Here is a 20987-nt window from a genome sequence, read left to right on the forward strand (position 1 = left end):
CAGCCTTTCTTTGGGCGTTATAGACGCAGTCTTTCTTTGGGCGTTATAGACTCAGCCTTTCTTTGGGCGTTATAGACTCAGCTTTTCTTTGGGCGTTATAGACTCAGCCTTTCTTTGGGCGTTATAGACACAGCCTTTCTTTGGGCGTTATAGACTCAGCCTTTCTTTGGGCGTTATAGACACAGCCTTTCTTTGGGCGTTATAGACGCAGCCTTTCTTTGGGCGTTATAGACGCAGACTTTCTTTGGGCGTTATAGACTCAGCCTTTCTTTGGGTGTTATAGACTCAGTCTTTCTTTGGGCGTTATAGACGCAGTCTTTCTTTGGGCGTTATAGACTCAGTCTTTCTTTGGGCGTTATAGACTCAGCCTCTCTTTGGGCGTTATAGACTCAGTCTTTCTTTGGGCGTTATAGACTCAGCCTCTCTTTGGGCGTTATAGACTCAGTCTTTCTTTGGGCGTTATAGACTCAGTCTTTCTTTGGGCGTTATAGACTCAGTCTCTCTTTGGGCGTTATAGACGCAGTCTCTCTTTGGGCATTATAGACTCAGCCTTTCTTTGGGCGTTATAGACTCAGCCTCTCTTTGGGCGTTATAGACTCAGTCTTTCTTTGGGCGTTATAGACTCAGTCTTTCTTTGGGCGTTATAGACTCAGTCTTTCTTTGGGCATTATAGACGCAGTCTTTCTTTGGGCGTTATAGACGCAGTCTTTCTTTGGGCGTTATAGACGCAGTCTTTCTTTGGGCGTTATAGACGCAGTCTTTCTTTGGGCGTTATAGACGCAGTCTTTCTTTGGGCGTTATAGACTCAGTCTCTCTTTGGGCGTTATAGACTCAGTCTCTCTTTGGGCGTTATAGACGCAGTCTTTCTTTGGGCGTTATAGACTCAGTCTTTCTTTGGGCGTTATAGACTCAGTCTTTCTTTGGGCGTTATAGACTCAGCCTTTCTTTGGGCGTTATAGACGCAGTCTTTCTTTGGGCGTTATAGACGCAGTCTTTCTTTGGGCGTTATAGACGCAGTCTTTCTTTGGGCGTTATAGACGCAGTCTTTCTTTGGGCGTTATAGACTCAGTCTCTCTTTGGGCGTTATAGACTCAGTCTTTCTTTGGGCGTTATAGACTCAGTCTTTCTTTGGGCGTTATAGACTCAGCCTCTCTTTGGGCGTTATAGACTCAGTCTTTCTTTGGGCGTTATAGACTCAGTCTCTCTTTGGGCGTTATAGACGCAGTCTCTCTTTGGGCATTATAGACTCAGCCTTTCTTTGGGCGTTATAGACTCAGCCTCTCTTTGGGCGTTATAGACTCAGTCTTTCTTTGGGCGTTATAGACTCAGTCTTTCTTTGGGCGTTATAGACTCAGCCTTTCTTTGGGCATTATAGACTCAGTCTTTCTTTGGGCGTTATAGACGCAGTCTTTCTTTGGGCGTTATAGACGCAGTCTTTCTTTGGGCGTTATAGACGCAGTCTTTCTTTGGGCGTTATAGACGCAGCCTTTCTTTGGGCGTTATAGACGCAGTCTTTCTTTGGGCGTTATAGACTCAGTCTCTCTTTGGGCGTTATAGACGCAGTCTTTCTTTGGGCGTTATAGACTCAGTCTTTCTTTGGGCGTTATAGACTCAGTCTTTCTTTGGGCGTTATAGACTCAGCCTTTCTTTGGGCGTTATAGACGCAGTCTTTCTTTGGGCGTTATAGACGCAGTCTTTCTTTGGGCGTTATAGACTCAGCCTTTCTTTGGGCGTTATAGACGCAGTCTTTCTTTGGGCGTTATAGACTCAGTCTTTCTTTGGGCGTTATAGACTCAGTCTTTCTTTGGGCGTTATAGACTCAGCCTTTCTTTGGGCGTTATAGACGCAGTCTTTCTTTGGGCGTTATAGACTCAGTCTTTCTTTGGGCGTTATAGACTCAGCCTTTCTTTGGGCATTATAGACTCAGCCTTTCTTTGGGCGTTATAGACGCAGTCTTTCTTTGGGCGTGGGTCGCTACTTTGTCTGACCTTTCCTGAAAACTCTTAACACTCTCATTTTCTCACACTCTCTCCATCTTTCTCTCCCTCTCTCCTTTTGTAGTGTAGAACTCCTGTTCTGTTCAGTATCCCTCTTGGTACAGGATTAACTCCACTCGTTTAAAGCTCGCTTTGCCTCCACAGATGTCGGCTTTGAGATTGAAATGAGCTCTCTGCACGCAATAAAAAGTGAATTAAAAGGAGGGAAAAATAAACCTGAAAAGGCCTGAAGAACAGAGTTCCTCTGAGTGAAAGAGAGAGTGGTAGAGAGAGTGAACAGTACATGCTGTACTGTATGCCTCCTCTCTGTACTGAATTAGGAACTGATGGCTCCACCCGGTACAGTACACCCAGTCAGACAAAGTACCTATATGCCTGTCAAAGTAGAGATGTGATGTTAATACATAGTTAATACTATGTGATGTTAAAACTATATTATTACTTCTATGAAAGAAATGTTCAGAATGGGTAGTCATTGTTTTGCTTGGTATATATAACCTTGATTCTGGTCAACCAGCTCTAAAGATGAAGCATCCTTCTCTGGAAGTCTGAAGCTCTCTTTATAATCACCGATGTTCAGGACTGTCTTCAGCTCCCTGCATGTGTTCTGCAGTGGGAATCTCTCTCCCTCTCTGCCATACGTTTTAATTATGCAGATCTCATAAACCCGCATTACTCGCAGAAACACAAATTGCCGCCCTCTCCAAACGTTCCTGAATGACAGCTTTTCCAGTCTTTTAGCGTCTGGCTAATGCCTGGTTTTGGCTGGGGCTTTCTGAGGCGGATGTGCCGATTTAAGACAATGCTCTTAAATCTTGACCGAGATGAATACAGGCCCTTATGAGAGAAGAAATGAGACAAGCTCACAGAATAAACAAGACACACAAAGAAAGGGAGCTAAACAGCAGAGCAGCCACGGTACGCAACACAGCCATGCTTTTTCTTTTTACATTTTTTACTAATTCGTCTTGGCACTGCCCCAAACCCAGTGCTTAAAAGACTTTGTGATGTGCTGCAATGGCTCCACAATGTACATTTTAACATTTGATTATACAGCTAATTATGTTTTACTTAATAACATTTCCAATTAGCCCAGGAACTGTGAAAATGATGTGCAACATATTCAAATGACCCGTGCGCGCGCACAGACACACACACACACACACACACACACACACACACACACACACACACACACACACACACACACACACACACACACACACACACACACACACACACACACACACACACACACAGGGACATCCCTAGACATCCTCCATGTGGGACTGTATGAGCATCTCCGGGGTGCTGAGTGAGGGTCAGTTGGGGGGTTGCCAATGTTTAAGAGACATCGCCCTTCATTATGGAGGTGCAGTATCACCAACATGTAGTGCACCTACAACCTGTGTGTGTAGGTTGCACCTACTGCATTCTAACTAAATGCAAATTGCATTAATACTGTGTACTCCCTTGTGTTAGGTTTGGTAACATACTGATGGGTACAGTAGCTCTCCCTGGCTGACAGTGTGCCATGCTCTCTTCAACAGTCACACACTGACCTTGTTCTCCCCCTGCTTCGCCTGTTTAATTTTTTTTAATTTATTTAACCTTTATTTAACTAGGCAAGTCAGTTAAGAACAAATTCTTATTTACAATGACAGCCTTCCTTGTTTTGGAAAATACCAAACAGTATACAGTTTGCCCACTGACAAAGAAATGATCAGTCTATAATTTTAATGGTAGGTTTATTTGAACTGACAGAATAACAAGAACAAAATCCAGAAAAACGCATGTCAAAAATGTTATAAATTGATTTGCATTTTAATGAGGGAAATAAGTATTTGACCCCTCTGCAAAACATGACTTAGTACTTGGTGGCAAAACCCTTGTTGGCAATCACAGAGGTCAGAAATGTATTGTAGTTGGCCACCAGGTTTGCACACATCTCAGGAGGGATTTTGTCCCACTCCTCTTTGCAGATCATTTCCAAGTCATTAAGGTTTCAAGGCTGACGTTTGGCCAACTCGAGCCTTCAGCTCCCTCCACAAATTTTCTATGGGATTGAGGTCTGGAGACTGGCTAGGATGTGCTTCTTCTTGAGCCACTCCTTTGTTGCCTTTGCCGTGTGTTTTGGGTCATTGTCATGCTGGAATAGCCATCCACGACCCATTTTCAATGCCCTGGCTGAGGGAAGGCCCCGTCCATCGTCCCTTTGATGCGGTGAAGTTGTCCTGTCCCCTTAGCAGAAAAACACCCCCAAAGCATAATATTTCCACCTCAATGTTTGACGGTGGGGATGGTGTTCTTGGGGCCATAGGCAGCATTCCTCCTCCTCCAAACACGGCGAGTTGAGTTGATGCCAAAGAGCTCCATTTTGGTCTCATCTGACCACAACACTTTCACCCAGTTGTCCTCTGAATCATTCAGATGTTCATTGGCAAACTTCAGACGGGCATGTATATGTGCTTTCTTGAGCAGGGGGACTTTGCGGGCGCTGCAGGGTTTCAGTCCTTCCTGGCGTAGTGTGTTACCAATTGTTTTCTTGGTGACTATGGTCCCAGCTGCCTTGAGATCATTGACAAGATCCTCTCGTGTAGTTCTGGGCTGATTCCTCACCGTTCTCATGATCATTGCAACTCCACGAGGTGAGATCTTGCATGGAGCCCCAGGCCGAGGGAGATTGACAGTTCTTTTGTGTTTCTTCCATTTGTGAATAATCGCACCAACTGTTGTCACCTTTTCACCAAGCTGCTTGGCGATGGTCTTGTAGCCTATTCCAGCCTTGTGTAGGTCTACAGTCCTGTCCCTGACATCCTTGGAGAGCTCTTTGGTCTTGGCCATGGTGGAGAGTTTGGAATCTGATTAACTGATTGCTTCTGTGGACAGGTGTCTTTTATACAGGTAACAAACTGAGATTAGGAGCACTCCCTTTAAGAGTGTGCTCCTAATCTCAGCTCGATACTTGTATAAAAGACACCTGGGAGCCAGTTATCTTTCTGATTGAGTGGGGGTCAAATACTTATTTCCCTCATTAAAATGCAAATCAATTTTATACAGGTAACATACTCGTCGCCAAATCCACTGGCTACAGGTTATCTACAAGTCTCTGCTAGGTAAAGCCCCGCCTTATCTCAGCTCACTGGTCACCATAGCAGCACCCACTCGTAGCACGCGCTCCAGCAGGTATATCTCACTGGTCATCCCCAAAGCCAATTCCTCTTTTGGCCGCCTTTCCTTCTAGTTCTCTGCTGCCAATGACTGGAACGAACTGCAAAAATCTCTGAAGCTGGAGACTCATATCTCCCTCACTAGCTTTAAGCACCAGCTGTCAGAGCAGCTCACAGATCACTGCACCTGTACATAGCCAATCTGTAAACAGCCCATCCAACTACCTCATCACTATATTGTTATTTATTTTGCTCCTTTGCACCCCAGTACCGCTACTTGCACACTCATCTTCTGCACATCTACCATTCCAGTGTTTAATTGCTATATTGTAATTACTTCCCCACCATGGCTTATTTATTGCCTTAACTCCCTTATCTTACATCATTTGCACTCACTGTATATAGACTTTTTGTTTTCTTTTGTTCTACTGTATTATTGACTATATGTTTTGTTTATTCCATGTGTGACTCTGTGTTGTTGTATGTGTCGAACTGCTTTGCTTTATCTTGACCAGGTCGCAGTTGCAAATGAGAACTTGTTCTCAACTAGCCTACCTGGTTAAATAAAGGTGAAATATATATATATTTTTTTTTAACAAGCTGAGATTAGGAGCACTCCCTTTAAGACACCTGGGAGCCAGAAATCTTTCTGTTTGAGAGGGGGTCAAATACTTATTTCCCTCATTAAAATGCCAATCAATTTATAACATTTTTGACATGCGTTTTTCTGGATTTTTTTGTTGTTATTCCGTCTCTCACTGTTCAAATAAACCTACCATTAAAATTATAGACTGATCCTTTCTTTGTCAGTGGGCAAACGTACAAAATCAGCAGGGGATCAAATACTTTTCTCCCTCACTGTATACTGCAGATTCTGCAGTACAGAAACAATCTGGACACAGTAGTAGCAAGTGGCCCAATTACATTTAATCAGATTAGTTTTCTCTGAAGGCATCTCTGTACATAATGCTGTAAATATCCTGTAAATATGCTTTAAATAAGTTGTAAATAGGTTGCCCATAGCACTTTTAATTCTACTTACCAAATATATTGTATGTCTTTCAAAGATGATTTGAGTTCTAATGCAATACGATATTAATGAGCATACGTCACAAACTAAAATACTGTATGTCACAAAACATTCTTTTAAATTGAGTACAGAATTATGACTTTATGTTCAGTAAGTTACCCTATTTTATGGTTGGCTTGGGGGGGGCGTTTTGTTTCTAGATGCCTGCCTTTTGTTGTTGGTATCGCACCAGAAAGGCTGTGTCGCACCCCAAGAACACATTCCTCGGACGTGCCAAACACATAATGGATGCCTGACAGTGATTGGGCCATTTGATGGATTTTTCCTGTTCTTTTAAAGATGTTATTATTTAATTTGACAGAAGTGGGCTGTATCAGCATTACCATATGCAGGCTCATTAGCATGCAGGGCTTTGTGTCTGAGACTAAGGCTGATTAATTTCAGCTAAAGTTGGAGCCCAACAAGAACAGGCAAACTTATTCCAAGGGCTCTGTACTGATAACATCCGGGCTACTTTTTAACTGCTTTAACTTGGTTTTGTTTATATGAGTTTCTTCTTCCTCTTATCGCTCTAACTTAGTTTTCCTGGCTCGCGCTGCTGGATTTATTTATTGTTGTTCTATGAAGTCGAGGACGGAGGAAAACCGTTACGGGGAGAGGTGGGGTAGGAGAACTTGAGTGAAAAATTACAATTTCTCCAACGCACTGGGTGTGTGTGTGTCCGCGTGCATGTATGTATGTTTGTGTGTGTGTCTTTCTAAGTAGGACAGTAGAATTGATGGACCGTTGCTGCTCGGTGACCTACATACAGCAGCGTGGACAAAACAGATAACTCAACAGGCTTTAAGATGGAGTTGTAGGTGAGAGACTCAGTAGAGTGTAGAGAAGAAATGCTGGATATTTTTGGGGAGTGTGGAGTGTACAATAGACAGACATCAGTAAGCATGCGTATTTCATAGGCAACATACAACAGCTTTACAGAATATACAGAAATGTATGGATGAAGACATTATTCTGCTGACAAACATGCTTATCTCACCACATCGTACAAATAAATAGCAGGGGCCTGCTTTGATGCTCACGAGCTCACACTCTGTGACACAAAAGGACATCTATAGTAAACCTGCATGTGCAGACACAAACACACCTATGTGTATGAGTGGAGTCAGGGAGCCATCTGCAGTCTGTCTGTCTGTGTTTGCCCTGTACTCCCCCAGCATCCATTAGCATCCACGCCTCGACCCCCAGCTCCTTCAAAGAACCCAGAGAGGAGACACCCTACTGGGGCTGAAGACATCCACAGAGACTGGTGACATCCACAGCTAGTCTCAAGGACACATAGATCTAACTGAGAAGCTATAAATGTGAGCCAGCTTCTGTAATGAAGCTCATTGGTTTTGGTGTTAAAAGTAGAGGGGAATGAAAGGTGATGTCTTGCTGGTTGCAGCTGATAAGAGGTAGTGGCTGAAATCTATACAGGTCTATTCAGGTCTAGGCTAGTGGGATGAGGTCAGCGGTCCTGTTATTATTATTATTATTCACCAGATTAGACCACTTTCTCTTTTCACTTTTCTTATTTCTGTCTCTGTCTCTCCCCCTCTCTGTCTACCTCTCCCTCCAGTATCTCTCTCTTTCTCCTCTTTACCTCTTCCTGTAGGGTGACAGACTGTGCTCTCACCTCTCAACACTCACCCTGACCCTGGTAATCCTGACCCTAGCAGTCCTTGACCCTGGTAATCCTGACCCTAGCCATCATTGACCCTGGTAATCCTGACCCAGGCAGTCCTTGACCCTAGCAATCATTGACCCTGGTAATCCTGACCCTAACAGTCCTTGACCCTGGTAATCCTGACCCTAGCAATCCTTGACCCTGGTAATCCTTGACCCTGGTAATCCTGACCCTAACAGTCCTTGACCCTGGTAATCCTGACCCTAGCAATCCTTGACCCTAGCAATCCTTGACCCTGGTAATCCTGACCCTAGCAATCCTTGACCCTAGTAATCCTGACCCTAGCAGTCCTTGACCCTGGTAATCCTGACCCTAGCAGTCCTTGACCCTGGTAATCCTGACCCTAGCCATCATTGACCCTGGTAATCCTGACCCAGGCAGTCCTTGACCCTGGTAATCCTGACCCTAGCAGTCCTTGACCCTAGCAGTCCTTGACCCTGGTAATCCTTGACCCTGGTAATCATTGACCCTGGTAATCCTGACCCTAACAGTCCTTGACCCTAGCAGTCCTTGACCCTGGTAATCCTGACCCTAGCAATCATTGACCCTGGTAATCCTGACCCTAACAGTCCTTGACCCTAGCAATCCTTGACCCTGGTAATCCTGACCCTAACAGTCCTTGACCCTGGTAATCCTGACCCAGGCAGTCCTTGACCCTAGCAGTCCTTGACCCTAGCAATCCTTGACCCTAGCAGTCCTTGACCCTGGTAATCCTGACCCTAGCAGTCCTTGACCCTGGTAATCCTGACCCTAGCAGTCCTTGACCCTGGTAATCCTGACCCTAGCAGTCCTTGACCCTGGTAATCCTGACCCTAGCAGTCCTTGACCCTGGTAATCCTGACCCTAGCAGTCCTTGACCCTAGCAATCCTTGACCCAGGTAGTCCTTGACCCAGGTAGTCCTTGACCCAGGCAGTCCTTGACCCCGGCAGTCCTTGACCCCGGCAGTCCTTGACCCCGGCAGTCCTTGACCCCGGCAGTCCTTGACCCAGGCAGTCCTTGACCCGGGTAGTCCTTGACCCGGGTAGTCCTTGACCCTGGCAGTCCTTGACCCAGGTAGTCCTTGACCCAGGTAGTCCTTGACCGTAGATGAACCAGCTCACCAGTTGGCTAAAGTGCATGATGCACCTCCAATCCACATAGGTTGAAAAATAGAGAGGAAATGACACCCAGTTGGAGTCAGATTGAGTCAGCATCCAGATGTCATACTATTCTCTGCCCTCATTCACCCTGTATGGATGGATACAGTCCGTCCTTCAGTAGGAGATGTTAACCAGAGCCTTAGTGCACCAGGTTGTAATGAGCTTTTGTTTCATAATTCTGCCTGCAGGCACATTGCTGTCATCACATATACATTCATTTATTTGTCTTCAGAGAGTTTCACTTAATCCACATACAATATTCATAATCAGCCATGTCGAGTTGATATCGTAGAGTCTGAAAGCTGAAGGAGAGCTCTTAGCTAACGAACACAAATCCCAATAGAGCTGTTATTCTTCAGCCAACCTTTCTCTGAAGGATCACCCCTGAAGTTACCCCCCCCCCAGTCCACTGTACCATCTCTGGCAGTTAAGACGGCTTCGCCACCACTTCAATTTATGAGATTGTCTGTCTGGTAGCAATCACATAATTCCATCATGTTTTTTCTCTCGCATTGGTCATGACTCATGCCACTTGGTCCCTGTGAGAAAGGCTCTCGTCTCGATGTGTCTCGTTGTAATTAAAGACCAAATTGTTTTGATGCCAGTGTAATCACATTAGTCTGTGATGGAGGTAGGGAGGGAGACGGAGAGAAAGAGATGGAAAAGAGAGCGAGGGAGATAGAAAAGAGAGCAAGGGAGCGATAGAGGGGTGAAATTGGACTTGTTGCTCCAGCAACACAGACGCCATGACAGTCAGTGTTGTTGTTGTTATGAGGAGAGCTGTCACAATGCATCACCCTCAGAGCTGCTGCCCGGGACCACCCAAACGTAAAATGTATGCACGCATGACTGTAAGTCGCTTTGAATAAAAGCGTCTGCTAAATGGCATATATTATTATTATATGATATATGTCGTTCCAATACCGGGCCTGTCAGAGCCACCGACACAATTTTGTATTTATTTTATTTCACCTTTATTTAACCAGGTAGGCTAGTTGAGAACAAGTTCTCATTTACAACTGGGACCTGGCCAAGATAAAGCAAAGCAGTGTGACACAGACAACAACACAGAGTTACACATGGAATAAACAAACACTCACTAATACTGATAGTTGGGGAAATAATCAGATAAATGTTTTGGACTCTGTGTGTGTGTTGGGGCGGTGGGGGGGAATAAATATGGATCAATTATATGTGAGGAGAGGTAGTCCTATGGTTGGCTTGGTGTACATCCCACTACACGTGGACATACACTGTGCATCCCCTTCTCCTAAAACGGCATCTTGTAGAGAATATCATGCTGTTGACTCGTACTAGTAGCCTAAATATAAATATCTCTATTTTAACTGGTTAATAGGCCTATACAGAGACAGATGATGTATGACTTGTTGTATTACCACTGTCTAAGGGGCCCTCTCTCCACTGGGGTGTGCTCAGGCCTTTATCTGACAGTGGGAACCCCCTTCCCCCTCATGGTGTGTCCCACCGTTCCTCTTCTACTGCATGAGACTGGTAGTAACTCCTTCTCTTCTATTGGTCAGACACACTGGGTTAAATCTGCATACACAGCTCCTCAAGCTCCATCCATTCCACCTAATGAAGGGAGCAGAGCTGGGGATCATTAGTGCTTCTGGAGCCATGATTTGTTTAGCAGTGTTCAGTATTTGTGTTATTTTTCTCCCCTCTGCGTGAGGTTTTGGGTGTTTAATGCTGACATTTCTCTTGGGTGACAGTCCAGTACATCAGCACATCTGGATGCAAGTAATATACTGATGCTAAAATGTTTCTTTTATTCTACTGAGCCATTTTCTTTATGTTCATATTATTATATTTTATTATTTCTTATTGTTGTTGCATTGTCGAGAAGGATCCTGCAAGTAAGCATTTCATTGGACAGTGTATACACACAACTAATAAAACGTGAAGAGTGACCTTAATGCCATATGAAACAAATATTTCTGCTCTTAGCTGTGGGCCATTCATGTCTTTTGTAGGTTGGCTGTAAGAAGGGACTCTGTTACATGTCTATTATATACCATATTCCCATCACACACACACACGCACGCACGCACGCACACACACACACACACACACACACACACACACTTGTTTCGAGTGTCTGTGACAGCACTCATCCTCCCCTATCCATTGGAGCAGGTTTTTCGTTCTCTCCTATCTCTCTGTTTTCCTGGCGTTTCTCCTCCCGTCACTCTGCTAAACGCATTTCACCCGAGTCATTATAATGTAGCAGGATGGCTGGTATTCCAATTGATTCCTCTGTCCACTCTCATTTAGTTTACAAGAGATCAGAGTTCCCAAGAGCTTACCAAGTTTCTTTTCTCCCTTTTTGATTAAGAGGATGTGTAAATAAGACCGCAAACTCCCATCGATGCATGCCCATCTATTTATTGACTTTTAAGGATGCATGTTGCCCGCTGCTCCCTGTGGTCTCTCCCAAGGAGAAGCAAGGCTAGGTTTCTCTCTCTCTCCCTCCCTGCTTACTGCTAGCCTAGCGAACAGAGCAGACAGACTGGCAGGCTAAAAAATGAGCCCCATTGACACGTTTTGTCGTGGCTCTGGTTATTAATGGATGGGGAAGAGGACCCATTTATCAGTCAGGGGAGAATTTAATTGACCCCGGCTTTGATTTTGTGTCTGCTGTTGTCTGCGCCTCTCCCCTCACCTCCCTCCCCTCACCTCTGAAAGGTGTTTGATTGCAGTTTGGAGCCGGGACTTGTCAGAGGTGACGCATGGGAACACACAAACACACATACACACACACGCACACACACAAGCTTATATGCACAAGGGAGTACACACAAGCACACACATGCCTAACGGGGTGCACGTGTACACTCTTCCAGACACGCTCATATGCATGCAGGCCCAGGGTCAGTCCTCGTGAAAAAGACTGATTATGTAGATCCTGAAATCCATCCAAAGTCCTTTTGTAGGAAGGATGTCACAAACAAACAGACAAATACACACACAGTAACACACAAACCAACAGCAATAAACAACATACACACCCCCCAAGACAAAGCATGCGGAGCCCTCCCTGGCCCTCGCACACTCTGATGGAGAACAGAAATTGGATGCCATTGGTGACGGCGCTGTCATAGTTTCTGTGTGTATGCAAATGACTTCTCACACTTGGGAGTAAATTGAATGGGGGTTTTGGAGAGGGAGAACGAGCAAAAAGAGAAGGAGAGGGCGATTGAGAGAGACGAAGCGCCCTAAATGAGAAAAACAAACCAGGCCGTGCCTCCAATGTTTTTCATCATCTTTGAATGCTACTTTATTTTCTCAATCATTCATATAGTTTCACCAACCGGTACAGTATATATTTATTTACACATACAGGTAGAGCAGAATGGAAAGATCTCTGTTACATTCTGAATAAATACTTCATCTGTATTCATGGCCATTGCCCCTTTAACAGATTTGTAGACTGTATTTGCCTTGAGGAGAAATGCAATACTATTATTTTGAGTGCTTATCTTTATATTACTAGATGAATCAATACCGCAAGACATCGTTAGGATCATTATTTGTCTGGCTTCCTTGGTGTGTGTGTACGCGTGCATGTGTGTGTTTGCCCTTGAGGTGCGTGATTGTGTGGGTCTGTCTGTCTGTCTATCTATAAGAGAAAGGGCCACAGGCTACAAGCAGAACCCTTCCTTCCCCTCTATTCACTGTGTGCTTCCCTTATTTACTGGTCCTCCTCTGCAGGGGATGGAAGCCACGGTACTAATATGTGATTTGGTCATGTACCTCTTCCCTCTTCCTTTTAAATACATCCAACCGCCCGGGGGCAGACTGGGCCTCTTGACGCAAAGGTCAGTTGACGACTCATTGATTCAGCATTTGAATTTTATTTGCGCTGCGGCGCTCCGATGGGAACTGGTATTAAGGCTGGCTGTTTCAGCCTCTTTGTTTAGTGAGAGGCTGTGAATGTCTCTCTGTCTGGGGGGGGAGTGTCTGCGGAGACCGCCGTGTGGTTAGCCGACGCAGGCTAATAAGTGTGAGATCCATCCCGACGCTTTGGTAATGACCACTACCACCTATTACTGCACACCAGATTGGAAATCCATGTGTTGTCATTGAGGGGAATAATCTAGGAAAGTTTAAAAAAAATATTTTAAAAAACAACAAAGTCTGACATTGTGAGGAGAGAACACCAGTTTGTGTGGTTCTCCAGCAGTACATGGTGGTATCTACGTGTGTAAGCCAGGCAGCAGTGGGGGGTGGCAGGCAGGAGGAAATGGCCTGTTTAGATGGTTAGTCCACTAAATGTATGAGTTAATGTTGCGAGGAGGCAATGCAGGGGATGCCGCATCTCAGACGCTACCATTTCTTCTGTTTTCTCTTCATCTCTCTCTTTATCTCGCTTTATCTTTCTCCATCTCCCTCTCTCTCTCTCTTCTCTCTCCATCGCTCTCTTTCTCTCTCCATCTCCATCGCTCTCTTTTCTCCCTCCATCTCTCTCTCCTTATCTCTCTCTCAATCTCCCTCGCTCTCGCTCTCTCTCTTCTTTCTCCTGACTTTGATAAGGCAGTTAGTTACAGCCTCGTCGTTAAGCAGACCTCTCTCGGAGCGAGTTGATTGGCTACCTGCCTCGGTCAATGCTGAGGCGGGAGCTGACTTTGTCAATAGTGCTGTGAACTCTGACAGAGACAGCAGATCAGATCGTTACCGCATCCCTACACCCTGGGTTTGGAAAGGGAGCTGAGAGAAGAAAAGACAGAGAGTGGAAGATAGAGAGAGACTGTTGAAGAGATACTGAATACACATTTCAAGGCGCATTTAGGGAAACGTTTGATGCAGGCCCAAAGCAGATGTTTGATTTTCAGCAAGTAACTTATCTGTAATTTGAGGGAGAAGAAAAACTAGGACTCTCAACACTGTTCTCGGTGGTTAGTGTAGGTGGTGTCCTCTCCGCCTCTACTCCTAGGAGTGGATTTGAGAGAGCAGATATCTCCTGCAAGGAGCAGGTGTACTTCACCTAGCTCTCCCGCATGCTTCACACCACCCAGTGGCGGTGGCTCCTTCTCGGCTGGTGAGAAATTGCTCCTGACAACTGATTTGTTGGTAGTCAGAAGTGGTCGTTGTGGAGCTGATAAGGTTGGGGGTGATGTTGGGAGGGGAGATATGGAGGACCCAAGCCATCCTCAAAGGCAGAAAGCATTACGCTGCCCCGGGGCCTCAACAGACACATGGAAATGTCTTTCTCTCTAGATATCACAGGGGACACTTCCTCATATGTACAGCACACACCCCTAATGCTCTCTTTAAAGAGCCCACTCGCTCACGCAACAACACACCGCCTCAACATTCCCTTTTAGCTGTGTCTTCTTGGATTTGTGCCTATTCCCCCTATCGCAGGAAACCTGTTGAAGTCTCTCTCTGTGGATTTATATCTCTGAGAGCACCACAGATAAACGAGTCCTTTGTGGACGTGAAATGAAACATCTTCTCTCTCAGTGCTACACATTCAGGAGCTGCTATATATACATGTACATGCCTAGCTTGAACCAACCGTATACAACATGATGCACTTTTACACGATACAGAACGCTTCACAGTACAGACGTTTCCATTGAATGTGTCCTCCTACTCTACCTGCTGCATTTAAACAGAATGAATGTGCGGCGGTTGTCTTTGATTTGATTCATTACTAATGGGGACCGGGGGAGGCCCCAGTACACGGGGCCAGGAGTAATGTGCTCTGTACTGGATGATGACTGGACTGAATGCAGATGGGAGGCAGAGCCCTGGTTTTTGATTAGCTGACACAGTGGGAGCACGCAGCGGTGCTTAAGCGAATGAGAGCAGAAGATACATTGGGAGGGAGAAAGGCCCGAGGCTGACTGAGACCCAGACCAGAGAGAATTGACAGGAGGATCTGTCAGAGAGAAGAGAGACTGGGAAGAGATGAGAAATAGAGGGATGTGAGGACAGAGAGGGAGAGGTGAGATAGAGAGGGAGAGGTGAGATAGAGAGGGAAGAGATGAGAGGGAGAGATGAGATAGAGAGGGAAGAGATGAGAGAGAGAGGGGAGAGGTGAGATAGAGAGGGAGAGGTGAGATAGAGAGGGAGAGGAGATAGAGAGGGAAGAGATGAGAAATAGAGGGAAGCGAGGACAGAGAGGGAGAGGTGAGATAGAGAGGGAGAGGTGAGATAGAGAGGGAGAGGTGAGATAGAGAGGGAGGGGTGAGATGGAGAGGTGAGAGAGAGAGGGAAGAGATGAGAAATAGAGGGATGCGAGGACAGAGAGGGAGAGGTGAGATGGAGAGGTGAGATAGAGAGGGAGAGGTGAGATAGGGAGGGGTGAGATGGAGAGGTGAGATAGAGAGGGAAGAGATGAGAAATAGAGGGATGCGAGGACAGAGAGGGAGAGGTGAGATGGAGAGGTGAGATGGAGAGGTGAGATGGAGAGGTGAGATGGAGAGGTGAGATGGAGAGGTGAGATAGAGAGGGAAGAGATGAGAGGGAGAGATGAGATAGAGAGGGAAGAGATGAGATAGAGAGGGAAGAGATGAGATAGAGAGGGAGAGGTGAGATAGAGAGGGAAGAGATGAGATAGAGAGGGGAGAGGTGAGATAGAGAGGGAAGAGATGAGATAGAGAGGGGAGAGGTGAGATGGAGAGGTGAGAGAGGGAGAGGAGATAGAGAGGGAAGAGATGAGAAATAGAGGGATGCGAGGACAGAGAGGGAGAGTTGAGATGGAGAGGTGAGATAGAGAGGGAGAGGTGAGATAGAGAGGGAGAGGTGAGATAGAGAGGGAGAGGTGAGATAGAGAGGGAGGGGTGAGATGGAGAGGTGAGATGGAGAGGTGAGATAGAGAGGGAAGAGATGAGAAATAGAGGGAAGCGAGGACAGAGAGGGAGAGGTGAGATGGAGAGGTGAGATGGAGAGGTGAGATGGAGAGGTGAGATAGAGAGGGAGAGGTGAGATAGAGAGGGAAGAGGTGAGATAGAGATAGAGAGGGAGGAAGAGATGAGAGGGAGAGGTGAGAGGGAGAGGTGAGATGGAGAGGGAGAGCTGAGATAGAGAGGGAGAGGTGAGATAGAGAGGGAAGAGATGAGATAGAGAGGGAGAGGTGAGATAGAGAGGGAGAAAAGTAGAGAGAAAGAGAGAGAGAGAGACTAATAAACTACTCGAATCTGAAGTCAAATATCTACTGTTTGCTGATCTGGTGCTTCTGTCCCCAACCAAGGAGGGCCTACATCAGCACCTAGATCTTCTGCACAGATTCTGTCAGACTTGGGCCCTGACAGTAAATCTCAGTAAGACAAAAATAATGGTGTTCCATAAAAGGTCTAGTTGCCAGGACCACAAATAAAAATTCCATCTACTGTAGACACCGTTTCCCTAGAGCACACAAAAAACTATACATACCACGACCTAAACATCAGCGCCACAGGTAACTTCCACAAAGCTGTGAACGATCTGAGTGACAAGGCAAGAAGGGTGTTCTACGCCATCAAAAGGAACATAAAATTAGACATACCAATTAGGATCTGGCTAAAAATACTTATTTATTGAACCCATTGCCCTTTATGGTTGTGAGATCTGGGGTCCACTCACCAACCAAGAATTCACAAAATGAGATTGAGACACAGCATGCTGAATTCTGCATAAATCTTCTCTGTGTACACTGTAAAACACCAAATAATGCATGCAGAGCAGAATTAGGCCGATAACAGCTAATTATCCAGAAAAGAGACGTTAAATTCTATAACCACCTAAAAAGGAGTGATGCCGCGGCCACTGCAGCGCAGGGCTAGCTTTGCCACCAGAGATTCTGGGTTCGAGCCCAGGCTCTGTCGCAGCCGGCAGCGACCGGGAGGCCCATGGGGCGGCGCACAATTGGCCCAGCGTCGTCCGGGTTAGGGGAGGGTTTGGCTGGCAGGGATATCCTTGTCTCATCGCGCACTATTGACCCCTGTGGCGGGCCGGTCGCAGTGCACGCTGACACGGTCGCCAGGTGTACAGTGTTTCCTCTGACACATTGGTGCGGCTGGATTCCGGGTTGGATGGGCATTGTGTCAAGAAGCAGTGCGGCTTGGTTGGGTTGTGTTTCGGAGGACGCATGGCTCTCGACCTTCGCCTCTCCCAAGTCCATATGGGAGTTGCAGCGATGAGACAAGACTGTAACTACCAATTGGATACCACGAAATTGGGGAGAAAAAAGGGGGTATAAAAAGAATATGCCTACACATTCCACCACAAAGCCCTCACCTACAGAGAGATGAACCTAGAGAAGAGTCCCCTCAGCCAGCTTGTTCTACGGCTCTGTTCACAAACACAAACAAACTCCACAGACCCCAGGACAGAAACACATAGTTGACCCAACCAAATTATGAGAAAGCTAAACTCAAACTATTTGACACACTGGAAAGAATCAACCAAAAAACTGAGCAAATTGGAATGCTATCTGGCCCTAAACAGAGAATAAACAGTGGCAGAATACCTGACCACTGTGACTGAACCTAAATTAAGAAAATCCTTGACTATGTACAGATTCAGTGAGCATAGCCTTGCTGTTGAGAGAGGCCGCCATAGGCAGACCCGGCTCTCGAGAGATGACATGGCTATGTGTCCACTGCCCACAAAATGAGGTGGAAACTGAGCTACACTTCCTAACTTCCTGCTAAATGTATGACCATATTAGAGAGACAGATTTCCCACAGATCACAAAGAATTTGAAAACAAATCAAATATTGATAAACTTCCATATCTGTTAGGTGAAATACTGCAGTGTGCAGTCACAGCAGAAAGATTTGTGACCCGTTGCCATGAGAAAAGGGCAACCAGTGGATCACAAACAATTTTATAAATACCACCAATATTTATCTGTTTATTTCGTTTCCAATTCAGACTTCAACTACTTGCATATTGACACAACACTGTACATAGTCAATAATATAACATTTGAAATGTCTATATTCTTTTAACTTTTGTGAGTATAATGTTTACTAATGTTTCCATTGTTTCTTTCCCATTTGTTTGTCTATTCCATTTGCTTTGGCAATGCAAGCATATGTTTCCCATGCCAATAAAGGCCTTTTGAATTAAATTGAGAGCGAGAGTGAGAGTGAATGAATGACTAGGAGGTAGATGTATAGTGCATTCAGAAAGTATTCAGACCCCTTGACTTTTTCCAAATTTTGTTACTTTACAGCCTTGTTCTAAAATGTGTAAAAAAAATTATAATATCCTCATCAATCTACACACAATACCCCATAATGACAAAGCAAAAACAGGGTTTTAGAAATGTTTGGAAATATATTAAAATGAGGAACTGAAATATCACATTTGCATAAGTATTCAGACCCTTTACTCAGTACTTTGTTGAAGCACATTTGGCACCTTAGAGCCTTGAGTCTTCTTGTGTATGAGGCTACAAGCTTGGCACACCTGTATTTGGGGCGTTTCTCCCATTCTTCTCTGCAGATCCTCTAAAGCTCTGGATGGGGAGTGTCGCTGCACAGCTATTTTCAGGTCTCTCCAGTGATTTTCGATCGCGTTCAAGTCCGGCTCTGGCTGGGCCACTCAAGGATATTCAGAGACTTGTCCCGAAGCCACTCCTGCGTTGTCCTGGCTTTGTGTTTAGGGCCGTTGTCCTGTTGGAAGGTGAACCTTCGCACCAGTCTGAGGTCCTGAGTGCTATGGAGCTGGTTTTCATCAAGGATCTCTCTGTACTTTGCTCCGTTCATCTTTCCCTCGATCCTGACAAGTCTCCTAGTCCTTGCTGCTGAAAAACATCCCCACAGCATGATGCTGCCACCACCATGCTTCACCGTAGGGATGGTATTTGCCAGGTTTCTTCTAGGTGTGGCGCTTGGCATTCAGGCCAAAGAGATCAATCTTGGTTTCATCAGACCAGCTAATCTTGTTTCTCATGGTCTGAGTCCTTTAGGTGCCCTTTGGCAAACCCCAAGCGGGCTGTCATGTGCCTTTTACTGAGGAGTGGCTTCCGTCTGGCCACTCTACCATAAAGGCCTGATTGGTGGAGTGCTGCAGAGATGGTTGTCCTTCTGGAAGGTTCTTCTATATCCACAGTGTAACTCTGGAGCTCTGTCAGAGTTACCATCGAGTTCTTGGTCACCTCCCTGACCAAGGCCTTTCTACCCCGATTGCTCAGTTTGGCCAGGCGGACAGTTCTTGGAAGAGTCTTGGTGGTTCCAAAGTTCTTCCATTTAAGAATGATGGAAGCCACTGTGTTCTTGGGGACCTTTAATGCTGCAGAAATGTTTTGGTACTTCCCCAGATCTGTGCCTCGACACAATCATGTCTCTGAGCTCCACGGGCAATTCCTTCGACCTCATGGCTTGGTTTTTGCTCTGACATGCACTGACAACTGTGGGACCTTTATATAGACTGGTGTGTGGCTTTCCAAATCATGTTCAACCAATTGAATTTCCCACAGGTGGACTCCAATCACATTGTAGAAATATCTCAAGGATGATCAATGGAAACAGGATGCACCTGAGCTCAATTTAGAGTCTCATAGCAACAGGTCTGAATACGTACAGTTGAAGTCGTAAATGTACATACACCTTAGCCAAATACATTTAAACTCAGTTTTTCACAATTCCTGACATTAAATCCTAGTAAAAATGCCCTGTCTTAGGTCAGTTAGGATCACCACTTTATTTTAAGAATGTGAAATGTCAGAATAATAGTAGAGAGAATTATTTATTTCAGCTTTTATTTCTTTCATCACATTCCCAGTGGGTCAGAAGTTTACATACATTCAATTAGTATTTGATAGCATTGCCTTTAAATTGTTTAACTTGGGTCAAATGTTTCGGGTAGCCTTCCACAAGCTTCCCACAATAAGTTGGGGGAATTATGGCCCATTCCTCCTGACAGAGCTGGTGTAACTGAGTCAGGTTTGTAAGCCTCTTTGCTCGCACACGCCTTTTCAGTTCTGCCCACAAATTTTCCATGGGATTGAGGTCAGGGCTTTGTGATGGCCTCTCCAATACCTTGATTTTGTTGTCCTTGCCACATCTTTGGAAGTATGTTTGGGATTGTTGTCCATTTGGAAGACCTATTTGCGACCAAGCTTTAACTTCCTGACTGATGTCTTGAGATGTTGCTGCAAAATATCCACAAAATGTTCCATCCTCATGATGCCATCTGTTTTGTGAAGTGCACCAGTCCCTCCTGCAGCAAAGCACCACCACACCATGATGCTGCCACCCCCGTGCTTCACAGTTGGGATGGTGTTCTTCGGCTTGCAAGCCTCCCCCTTTTTCCTCCAAACATAACGATGGTCATTATGGCCAATCATGTTCTATTTTTGTTTCATCAGACCAGAGGACATTTCTCCAAAAAGTACGATCTTTGTCCCCATGTGCAGTTGCAAACCGTAGTCTGGCATTTTTATGGTGGTTTTGGAGCAGTGGCTTCTTCCTTGCTGAGAGGCCTTTCAGGTTATGTCAATATAGGAATCGTTTTACTGTCAATATAGATACTTTTGTACCTGTTTCCTCCAGCATCTTCACAAGGTCCTTTGCTGTTGCTCTGGGATTGATTTGCACTTTTCGCACCAAAGTACGTTCATCTCTAGGAGACAGAACGCGTCTCCTTCCTGAGCGGTATGACGGCTGCGTGGTCCCATGGTGTTTATACTTGCATACTATTGTTTGTGCAGATGAACGTAGTACCTTCAGGCATTTGGAAATTGCTCTCAAGGATGAACCAGACTTGTGGAGGCCTACAATTTTTTTCTGAGGTCTTGGCTGATTTCTTCTGATTTCCCCATGATGTCAAGCAAAGAGGCACTGAGTTTGAAGGTAGGCCTTGAAATACATCCACAGGTACACCTCCAATTGACTCAAATGATGTCAATTAGCCTATCGGAAGCTTCTAAAGCCATGACATCATTTTACGGAATTTTACAAGCT

At 45.4% G+C, this 20987-nt stretch overlaps 1 protein-coding gene across 9 annotated transcripts in view; it reads left to right on the forward strand.

Moving 5' to 3' along the window:
- The window catches only part of LOC106613081 (RNA-binding protein Musashi homolog 2), a 326713-nt gene that overhangs the window by 186261 nt on the left and 119465 nt on the right, over positions 1–20987 (forward strand). The gene's annotated exons all lie outside the window — the stretch shown is intronic.

Source organism: Salmo salar, chromosome ssa09, assembly GCF_905237065.1.
Source record: "Salmo salar chromosome ssa09, Ssal_v3.1, whole genome shotgun sequence".
Classification (NCBI taxonomy): domain Eukaryota; kingdom Metazoa; phylum Chordata; class Actinopteri; order Salmoniformes; family Salmonidae; genus Salmo; species Salmo salar.